This window comes from Bombus pascuorum, chromosome 9 (assembly GCF_905332965.1).
Source record: "Bombus pascuorum chromosome 9, iyBomPasc1.1, whole genome shotgun sequence".
In the NCBI taxonomy this organism is placed as follows: Eukaryota; Metazoa; Arthropoda; class Insecta; order Hymenoptera; family Apidae; genus Bombus; species Bombus pascuorum.
The window spans coordinates 13157598-13169086 of record NC_083496.1 but is presented as its reverse complement, the minus strand read 5'-3'; the positions used below and the strand labels follow the sequence as shown (position 1 = coordinate 13169086).

The 11489-nt window shown below is 36.9% G+C and overlaps 1 protein-coding gene across 2 annotated transcripts in view; it reads left to right on the top strand.

The window, feature by feature from the left end:
* The first annotated feature begins 7389 nt into the window (after nucleotides 1-7389).
* The window catches only part of LOC132910981 (rho GTPase-activating protein 7), a 352390-nt gene continuing 348290 nt past the window's right edge, over nucleotides 7390-11489 (top strand). The window contains exon 1 of one of the 2 annotated variants that reach the window (XM_060967214.1): nucleotides 7390-8703. The gene's annotated coding sequence lies outside the window, so the exon portion shown is untranslated. The remainder of the gene's footprint in view (nucleotides 8704-11489) is intronic. The other variant, XM_060967215.1, reaches the window with a different exon arrangement.

The window sequence follows — 11489 nt, the reverse complement described above, 5'->3', positions numbered from 1 at the left end:
GAATTTACTTCCAATAAATTCTCATTCGTTTCCCAAAAATATCACAATAGTTTTCGAAATTGAATTTTAGATTAATCTACGATTATACTGAATTGAACTTATTGATTGTAACTGTAAGTCAAAATAGAATGTTGCTATCTCTTTTCTTTGCATTTTTTCATGTTTCTTCGTAGCCTATATCGATTATTAATATTTTATACAGTTCCTATGTTTGTTAAGTACATACTGTGTAATTAAATATTCTATCATTACGATTATGTAACAGTTATCTAAACGAATGCTTCCCTCTGTCACTCCGGCAACTATTTCTACTTCCTAATCATTTACAATATCTATTAACTCATTAATTTATTGTAATAAATTCGACTATGCTCTGATATGGATCGATATAATACAGCGGTGGTTGGTAAAAAATATGATGTAAAAGGAATCGTTTTACAAATGAACCGATTGAACACTGGATCCTCCGGTTTAAAGTAAAGGGCGAAACGGGAGCATCGATCATACGTATTATATCAACAATGAAGAACTTTTTATAGAAAACCAATTCCTACGGAACATCTGCCATATCACAATTTACTCGCATCGTAGAAATTCGATGCCACATCCTAAAGGGGTGAAAGTACTCCAAGAAGGGAAAAATATTTCTATTGAATAAAATCGAAGGTTTCTGGTTTCGATACAATTGTAATTTGAACCCTGAAGCATGCTTCCCCCAGAATGGAACTTTTGTTAATTTATAATTTGTTTAAAGAATAACCCATCACTTCGTACAGGACAGTGGAAAAATTGTCGGTTGAAGAACTCATGTGTAAAAGACACAAGGAAACATTGAAATCATCATGATAAACCGTATGAAAATCATTAGAAAAGGGTATCAGACGACACCGAGCTTAGGCTGGTTGATTCCTTGTGAATAACAATTCGATCTTTATCGGGGCACGTAGTACGCGGGAGCTTACGAGGTCGCCAGTAATCGAAAAAGCAGCGATTTGTAGCATTATGCAAATGATGAATTTCTCTGGGTTCCCTTTGAATAATTTCGTTTACTTGAATCTGATTTACGTTATTAGACTTATGCACGGTAACGAGCAGCCTATTAAATGTTCCTTATATGTATATTTATAATGTAATATATCGATTATAACAGCGAGAGAAATATTCGAATAAATGTAAATATTTAACAATGAAACCGTTGTTAGATACAAGTGTAAAACAATCGAATAAACTGCAGATGTGCCGTAGTTATCGGAAGCTTTTCTACAGAAATCACGTATATATAATTGGCTTATCAAGACTATTCGATAACTAGACGTGAGGAAATATGTCATAAACAAAGAACTACACTTTGTACTTTTCACACTGACTTCCTATTGTAGACAAAGACTCCACTCGTCATTAGGAAGAAAACATTCTCGTAACTCTGACTTCTCACCACAAATTTCTCACTGCGATGATAATTAATTTAGTCATTAACAAACAACTAAGGTTTATTTCAAAACCCATCAATCAATTTCTCTCATATGAGGAATATCACAAAAACTAAATTGATCAACTTCACCGAGCTTTCTGAACAAGTCAGAATTGAACCAGTCTTCGTCATTCGAAGATTAAGAGAGCTCTTTTTCTTTTTATCCCTATTTTACCGTATCTTCGTTTAACTTTCATTCTTTTTACTTCAACTTTGGACAAGCGTTCTTCAAGAAACCAAAACTGGTCCTTTTAAATAAGGACATCAAAACGAAACGAAGATATCTGCACGAAACGCAAAGAAACTGAATGTAGAAGTGCCCATAGAAAATGAGCACTTTCAGCTGTCAAGGGATTCGATAGTAGTAGCAAGAGGCGTCCTTATATTCCACAGAACTGTTTATCGAGGACCCTGCGAAATGAAAAATTTAATGGCCACCGACTCACAAAAGCGAGGCTACATGTCAGTTTGTAAGGTCACGTTCGGCAAAGATTCGTTTTCGTGGTTGTGGTGATGGTGCAAACCAGATAGTAGGTAGAAGCAGGCACGAAGATACAATCTTCCGGTAAAAGGAGAAAGAACCCCCTGGAGTGACTTTGAATCTATGGACCCTTTTAAGGTGTCCCTTCGCCGAGGCTCGTTCAGTTTGGCTTAACGTCGGAAACGCAGCAAACGTTCTTCCTCTCCTTCTGCCCTATTAGAATCCACTCGTAGCGCGATATCAGTCTAGATGAATCGATAAGTAAATTCACTGCTACTTTTCTATTTAATTCACAGCCAGTTCGTGATAATTTGTGAGCTTCCGTGATAGTTCAGAAACTATTTAAAATACCATTGCAACGCTTTTTTACGTCTCTTCTATTTTGGGAAACCATCAAGATTATTTAATCGTGGTCTATGTTTAGGTATAACGCAACGATAAGCGATAATTAATTGCAACTATTCAGGGAGGATCGGTATTAAAACTTTCCGGTCACCTCGAACAATCGGCACATAGAACTTCGTTCCCCGTCGCATTATCTTCACACTTGGCTCCTCCGGATGCTGGTTTCCATTGTTTGCTGAATCTCAAGTCCGTGGAAAGAATGTCAGAGAGATAGGGAGCGACGAGTTAAGTTTGTGTCAGTCCCTGATTTAACGCCCGCATTTTCATCCGACACTTTCCACAATCGCGAAACGAGCAATGCTTCTCCCCCGTTGCTCGTGATATTTGTCATTAATATTGGCTTTTTTGTGATATTCGACAATTCGATTATTTATAGTTCTATAAAAGAGTCGAAGTGTTGAACTGGAGAGTCCATTGCGTAAAAAAATCATAAAGTCGGAAGGACTTTGAACAATTAAAGGAACGTACTATTGTATCTCTTGCTATAGCAGTGATTTTCTTCAATCAAATGCTCTTATTCATAATCTTTGTTCCTTACTGGTTTGATATTAACCTTTCACAGGCAGATAATGATTGATTGAATTCTTTTTAAAGCAGTTTATTTAGTTATTTCAAATAATTAACTATTTCAAACAATTTACTTAACTTAACGAGTAATCGTATAATACGTAATATATATGTAATAACGGAGACGTAATATAATTCATAAGTATTTCAAGATCTTTTTAGATCTTTCAAGAATAGAATTCAGTGAGCTAAGTAAAATTTACCTATAAGGGTTAGATACAATAAATTAAGTAAAAAATTACGTTTAGAAATTACGTCATTACGTAATATAATTTGAATAAAAAAAAAGTTTCAAGTTTAATAAGTACTAATCACTAATTTCTTACGTTTCTTCAATATATGCAAAAAAGGATTTCAAAGTGGAAATTCGAAATTCGCTTCCCACGACCTACAACAGTCAGCATGAACGTTAAGCAAGCGGCGTGGTACACAGCAATAAAATAGTTAATACTCAATAAATCGTGTCAGTGACTTGCCTAGCAGTGTGTCATCAATCGGTCGGGTTCGAAGAGAATAAAAGGAGGCGAAGGGACCGGTTGCAGAAGGTGGGCACACACAATCACCGGTTCACGACCCCACTTTCGTTAACTGCTTTTAATTGCCCCGTAATTGAGATTAATGGAAAGGCATGCGGGCGTTCATGATATCACCCCTCAGCGAATTAAAATTAAACCATACGACTCCGGGCTGCAAAAGAAACCGCCGCGCTCGTTTGCTTTGAGTTCGTCACGCGATCCTCCGCGGTTCATGCAGACCAAAGAAATCGTTATAAAACATCACGCTATAAAGCTTCATCGTTTTGTCGTTCGTTTCGCAATTTCATGGCGTACAGTGCATGTAGCTGAAAAGATTCACGTGCTGGGAAGATGGTCACTCGATATCCTCGTGCGATCCTTTTTTGCTGAAGTCTCATTCGGTATTGTGCAACGCGACGGTCTCTTCGTTGCATGTCGTGCGAATTGCCCCTGTTATTACTTCATCTAGTTCAGAATGGTGACAGCCAACTGCTTTTCGCGAGACGCAACTGCGTAATAAATTTTATTACGTATTACACGTTATACGCGAAAGTTATATGTCTGCTGGTTTTAATTTAGCCTATATTGAAGCTTTAATATCTTTTGGATAATAAATAATTTTTAGATAATTTAACTAGATTCTATTGATTCGAATATTATGTAGAATATTGATATGTCAGACTGTAGAGCAATGAGATTAAATTATTATGTATATGCTTAGCGCGAGTAAAATTTCTTTAGCGACTTTTTTTTTATTAAGGGAAGTTCCAAAAATTTTATGTAACGAAGAATTGTATAACTTAATAAAACAAATGATCAGTACCCCAGAATCTCTTGCTCTATAAATGTTGGAAATATTATAACCAGCGATTTACATTGTAACATGAAATACATACGATGTACTACAAATTACAGTCAACGTTGAAATACACATTCAACACGTTGAATAACATACAAAAATTTAGCGGAAAGAGTAAAAACGCGAATTGTTCATGCGAGAAACGTTTTAGACCAGGTCTTACATAAAGCAAAACGAAATTCCACGAAGAAATTCACGTCGTCGGAATCGTCTCGCGAATATTACACATCTCAACTTTCCCATGAATACTACAAACGCTATCTTTTTATTATATCCATATCTGTCTACTAACACGTACGTTGCGTGGGTGTGCCCATTATTCCTTTGACTCGGACAAACCATACCGTCGCGTTGCTTCGTATAGTTCGTAGAGTTCGGGTGTCGCTTATTCCCTCTTTCTTCGTGTTCTTCTTAACGCGCCGACTGCCTTGAGGGTCCTTGAAATGGACCAAAATCTCCATGGTTTTCATGACCATCAAGTGGCGCTAGGACCACCCGCAAATAACGCGTGCTATTAATTTCTAAAAATGAAACTCTATGATGCTGATTACTTCTGCTAATCTCATCCTTGATGGAAATTCCGTGAAATATTTCAAACATCTCAAAGGATAGTCATATAACGTATCTATACTAATTTTAATATAATTGGAAACAAAAAGAAAACATGAATAAATTAAAGAATTCGTATATTGTTTCACGAAAGTATTCGACAATAAATCTGAAAATACATATGTATATTTAGAAATTACGAGATATAGATTGGTTTTCAATTTTATTAATATCATCATATCGTGTCTCATTATAGTGCTAGCGAAATTTCAAAATGGTTTATATAACACACAGAATACAAACATAAAAGTTTCCTATGATAAGCATTCGAATGCTTTTCACGAGCCAGGGTGTACATGTAAATTGTTGAACAGAAATTGAATATTGCTCCATTCTACCTACAACCGACACTTCGTTAAAGTGAATGAGCAATAGTTCCCGATCCATTCCCGATTGTATTTTTAAACTTTCTCCGATAATCGAGAAAAAGAATAACCCTTTCAAACAAGTAACAATCATGTTTTGCACACAAAGATCGACCAACGCGTCAAATAGTACCAGACAAAGCTCAATCAACGCCCATAGACAATAACGCACACTAATTTAGAAAATGTATTCTAACATCGGTTCATTGGCCTGTTAAGTCGAAATCGCTCGAGTTAACGTGAATACAGGCTATTAGCACCAACACAGGTTTAAAGCGAAGTTACTCGAGTCCCGTGACCCCATGTTTCGCCTACGAAACATTGTGGAGTGCAAGGCGGGAACCCGTTCGAGTGGTAGACCGTGAGGCGACACATCGTGCCGTAGTCTATTCACTCGAGATAGGGAAACGACATTGCATACGTGTATACAGAGACGGTATACGGAGAACGTAGGAAACAGCTGAGAGCAGAGAGAAGACGAGTGTTCCCCGGTATGATACATCCACGACGAAATTAATGTCCCAGGATTCTCGGTTCCAAGGACAGGGGCTTGTACGTTTCGAGGACGAAACATTCTATCGCAACAGTGCCACCAACATCCTTGCATTCCGCCGATCGACCGCGATACGATAAATTTTCCGCGGCTGTGCGATGTGCGGTGTCGGGAAGTACTGGTCGCGTTTAAGGTATTTCAACCTATCATGGAAATACGAGAGGGGCCACTTTAATCGCCGCTTAACTGTTTATTAAGCTACTACGTGATCTGAGCTTGGTTCATATACTTCAAAGTATAATACTCTAACGTTACTTTGAAGTTCGTAAGAAGTGCGGAACGCGAGTAAATTTCTGTGTAAATACAATAGAACTTGATTTATCTGAGTACATAGTACAATATATTAATAGTACAAATGCAGCATACAATATCTGAAGCACTTGTTTGAACAAGATTTTCATAGAATGGGCTTTTCTTGATTGTATCCACCTACATAAAAAATTCTTATTATTTGAATAAAAATTTATAGGTAGTACTGACTAATAATTGGCGAACACTAATTAACTGAACTTCTCTAGAATGTATTTATACTATAGTTTAAAGGTTTTAGGGGTGCTTTCAGAAAGCACTATTTAATCTATCTAGTAAATGTTGTCAAAATTAAATATAACAGTTTGGAAGTACATGACTCTTTATTGAACATCATATAATTAACATAACGAAATGTAAATTCGTCGAACGGGTGGCAACCGAATATTTTTCTTTAATATGTTCAATGAAATTTAGTCAAATTTTTAATCACTTACCGAATTCAGCATCTGTAAACTATTCTTACTTACCGTCGAACACATCTACACAGGTTAATATAACATGTCAATCTAATATATTTCAACAATTACGACATATTTCAACGAATAATTACTATATGGCGATTCAGAAGCTGTATAACTATATTATTCGGTGCATAACAAGATTTGAAGTAAATCGAGGGTTAAGACAAACTAAATTTGTTTTTTCGACGACTTAACATTCTAACCGAGGCGCATCATGTGCATTAATGTACAATATGTATACAGCATTTATCCTATACAGGTTCAGCCAAACAGAATTGCATTGTACAACTAACATGAACAAGCTTTTGAATCTACAATCTATATCATAAAATAAATTTTCTCATTTAAATTAATCAGCTTGCTTACTTCTAGATGCGACGAAAAAATTTCAACAGCAGCCGAATAGAACGCAATTGGAGGTTCGTCAACCTCGATGCATTCCAACGTTAGGACTCCAAATACTTGAGAGGTTAAGTATACACCCGATTCAAGTTAAAAGAACGAACTGCATACTTCGTCACCAGAGGAAACTCAGACATATAAAACATCATGGTACATGTCGAAAATCTGCGGAACTTCTTTCATCGATGAACACCCACGTCCGGGTGTAACGTGCACTAATACCTTGATAACGTACGCGTTCACGCATGTACTTATGCGTACACAGCAAAAGAACCGCGCGAGAGTTGCAGCAAGGGACGCATATACGTATCACATTGACGAGTTCCCGCCCGAGTCGGCGGTTGGTCGTTGCTTTGACAGCTCCTCGTCTCTTCCAGGTAGCGCGCGAGTGCAAGAAAGAGAGAGAGCGACGACAGAGAGGGGGTCGTGGTGAGCAGGACAGAACGGAACAAGAGACAAGCGGATAAGGACGGAGATAAGGGAGCGTGGGAGAGAGATAGGCAGTGTGAGCGAGCGAAAAAGTGCGAAGGGAAAAAACGAGGGAACGAGGGGAGAAGATTATACAGAGGCATAGAGAGCCAGAAGAAGACGCATAGAAAACACGAAGGTACGAGAAGAAGAAAAGTGGCGGAAGGAAACGAGCAAGAACCGTTGATACAAAGAGAGATTAGAGAAAGAAGAGAGGAAACGGTAAAAACGGTGGAAAGTAACAAATACCTAGATTGGAAAGGTGAGAGGGGGGACTAAGAAAAATACGGGAAAAAAGAGGAACGAGCGGAAAGAGTGGCGGTAGAAAAGAAGAGGAACGGTGGAAAAGGGACGGAGAAACCGCGTGTAAAAGAGGAACGCTGCAGGGGAGTGAAAGAGAGAGAAAGAAAGAGGGGTAGAGTGCTCGTATGGTCGGCTTACCGCCTGCCGCGTAGTAGTAGCGTGCCGAGCGAGCAGCAAGCAGTGCTGAACGTCGTCGTCGTTTCTCAGTGTCGCCGCGGCGGTCGTGCCAGACGGTTCTCTTGTAGTAGTTTTTCGTGAGCGCTCAACGTTCCGTTTCGTTTCGTTTTGTTCCGAGCGCGTCAATTTCGGTGCAACGTGCGACTTGTTTGGATTAAATTGGATTAACGTATACTCACACAAGGACATGTCTCCAAAGGATTATCGATTCGGTGGCAGTCTCGTATCGTTGTAAGGAATCATCTAGAAAATCTTATAGGGAGAATAGATTTTTGAGCAACTTGTCCAAGGATATCAATATTCAGTACTGTGTGACAGCAATTGCGACTTTATTGGCAGTCCTCATTCCTCGTTGCGGTGCACTTGTCGTAAAAAGGATCAAAGTTTGAAACATGCGTGAACGAGGATACACCGCACGAAACGAACGGCAGACGCGAGTTTGAAAAGTGTAACGACGCCAAACGCCACGTGCTACACAGGCGCCATCGCAGGCTGAATTTTGAATTTCGCGCGATACATACGGTGAAGTTTGGTTATCGTGGACGGTCCTAACGCGTTTTTCTCAGTGAAAAATCGTGGTTATTGGTGGTAATCTTTCTCGTGGCCGTGGAACACGGCGGGTGGTACATTGTAGCGTGTCTTGCGCCGCGTTTGTACAAGTGGATTTAACCTTGCGATCGAACACGTGGATGCACGCTGTCCTGTCGACGATGCCGTGATTCTGAGCGGCCAAGCTGTCTGCACGAAAATTCCAGGTTAAAAACATGTTTCGTCATTTTGACTTTCATCGCTTTGACTGATGTGTTTGCCTAAGGGCTATATGATGTTATGTATAAGTAGTGCTTAATTATTTCTGATTATTCATTGCTGTTCATAATTATTCGAACATTTGTGATTCTAATATATGTACATATTTCTTTTCTTGTATGAATTAGTAACTGTAGTATATTTAACATATGCATCCTCTAGAAACGTATTACAAAAACTGAACTTTTTCAAAACAATACAAGAGATCATTTTCTTTTTCTCATATGTTTGACTAAAGTTAATATTATAGAATATGCTCGTACTCTAAGATTCGAATACTTACGAACAGTAGACAGATTTCGAAATGTAAGCAACAGTTGAGCGTCGTTTATTTTCATGTCAACTAGCAAAAATATAAACGGAAATGATATCTATTTATTATGGGATGATTTTATCAAATCATTCGACACTCACGTACGCTATATGCATCGAGCTGTCAAACCTGGTTCTGTTGAGTGTCGAAAGTGAGGTGATAATCGTATTGACTTATCCCAGACCTAACCTAGATTGTGAAACCATTTGTTTTAGAATATTTCCCACAAATCCATCGTGGATGCTAGTACTGCAATTTCAGCGTTATTTACGTTTGACGTTAGATGCTATTTCAGATCGTTATCCTTGATAACCATCACTGTATTACTCTTATCGCTGACTCCGTTATCATCTGACATTGGCGTTACATGAATATTACTATAGCGATAAAATCGGTGTTCTAAATTCAAAGTGACATAACTTATTCATTAACCGGAACAAAGAACAGCTGTTAACACTATTCTTTCGAGATCTATCTGAAATTGACAATGAAAATCTTTACGAATCAGATATTTATGATTGTCGTTATAATGGTTACTTCACTTTCTTTATATGTAGATATCTAATAATCGGGGTTTACTTAAAAACACATTTATGAACCTTACTAAAGTAAACATTTAAGATTGTTTCCTTCTTTTTTATAAATATTTTTTGGGACCACTAATTATTAGAATTGTATCAACATTAGATTTGAATCTAATATAAATATAACATAATATTAAAACATAATATTTGAATATTATGTTTATATTCTACGGACTTTTAATGTTCCAAAATAATAATAATATTATAGGAGATAGTGTAATAGCAGTAAAGAAAATAATACTATTTTAAAATATTAGATTAAAATGATTAGAACTAGAAAATAATATCAGAATACTTTTATTTAAAACAGTTTATATTGTATTTTATATATATTAGATATTATAATTTTAAAGGAAGTCAGCAATGAGTAAGCAGTAAGTCATTAGATAAACACAATGCAAATGAACCTGCGGAATAATGTCGCTATTACTGTTAAGAAGAGTTCATTCGATTATCTAATACTGCTCATTATTGTTCGAACAATAGCTAATTTTAATTTTACTACAGTCGTATAATTATTCTTCATTGTCAAAACATGACTGTGTCGTTCGGTATCGTTATATTACGAAAATACGACGAAGTATATTCAGTTTATGCGAAGTTTCCTCATTAGTTAGGTAGTTCATGTATATTGGCTAGTATTATCATTGATTTTAAAACGAACTCAATTTGCGTTAAAAATTACTATCATCGTTTGCTTTATTGCCTTGAAGATATGTATTTGAAATATAGGTCACAGTATCACATATTCTCTTTGAAAATGACGAGCATTAAGTATTTTTACAATTCTTTATTATCAACATTCTCATGATAATACTCAAATTTATTCTTTGGAAATATTATTTGTTAATAGTTATCATCATTAATTGTTCGAATATTTTGCAAATATTTTGAACGAATATTTTACGTGCATTATATCGATTGCCATAATTCACCAAAGTTTATGCATACTACATTTTAACAATTTAACGTATTCTGCTTCGAGAAAAAACAATCGATACTTCGCTTGATTGGGTTAACCTGAAAAAGATTGGAAAATAACCGCTCGTATCGACGGAATAAAAAGGATCGTGTTGTTTGCGACGCAGTCATCCGCGTGTAGCTTTTAAACGAGTCGAAGAGAGTTGCTGGCTGGTCGCTGTGTAGTGCGCAGCAGCGACAAACGGTAGTAGTGGTTCGTAATCGGTCGATTTATCGAACTGCCGATCGGTATCTGCCGACGAGTCGTTCGGCGAGTATGCACGATTCTCGAAGGCGAAATCCTGATTACGATTCTGTTCAATGTCGCAATGACATCATCGAGGATCATCATCCTCTCGGAATTCCTTGCCGATTAAATCTGCACGCGTCAATTGTGACCCCTCGTGTTGCCCGTCTGTGATATGTACCCTTGGTTCCTACATTTTCCAACCACGAAAAATTTACTTGCATAAAGATGAATAATCATTTTATGATTTAGATCTAATTAACTATGTCATAAACGTAAAACGAATGTACATACTACGTTTAATATTAAATAAGACCTCGACATTTGTATTCAATAGTACTGTAAGATTAATTGATATTAATATCAATACCTGTTCTTTCATGTGAAACTAAGACAATTAGAAACGCTGAAATGATTTACCTATAAAATTTACTTCTACAATAAATATAAAATTAATTTCTATTATTTACACCATTATCAATGATAAGAATCGATACATGATGGAAACATTACCATTCGAAGTAAAATTCCTTCTACGTTGTCAAACGGAAGCTCGTTGATTGAAACCACCGGTGCTCCTGTTGACCTCCCTTTCCGCCATCTATCGCTATTTATCGCTATTTATCGTGA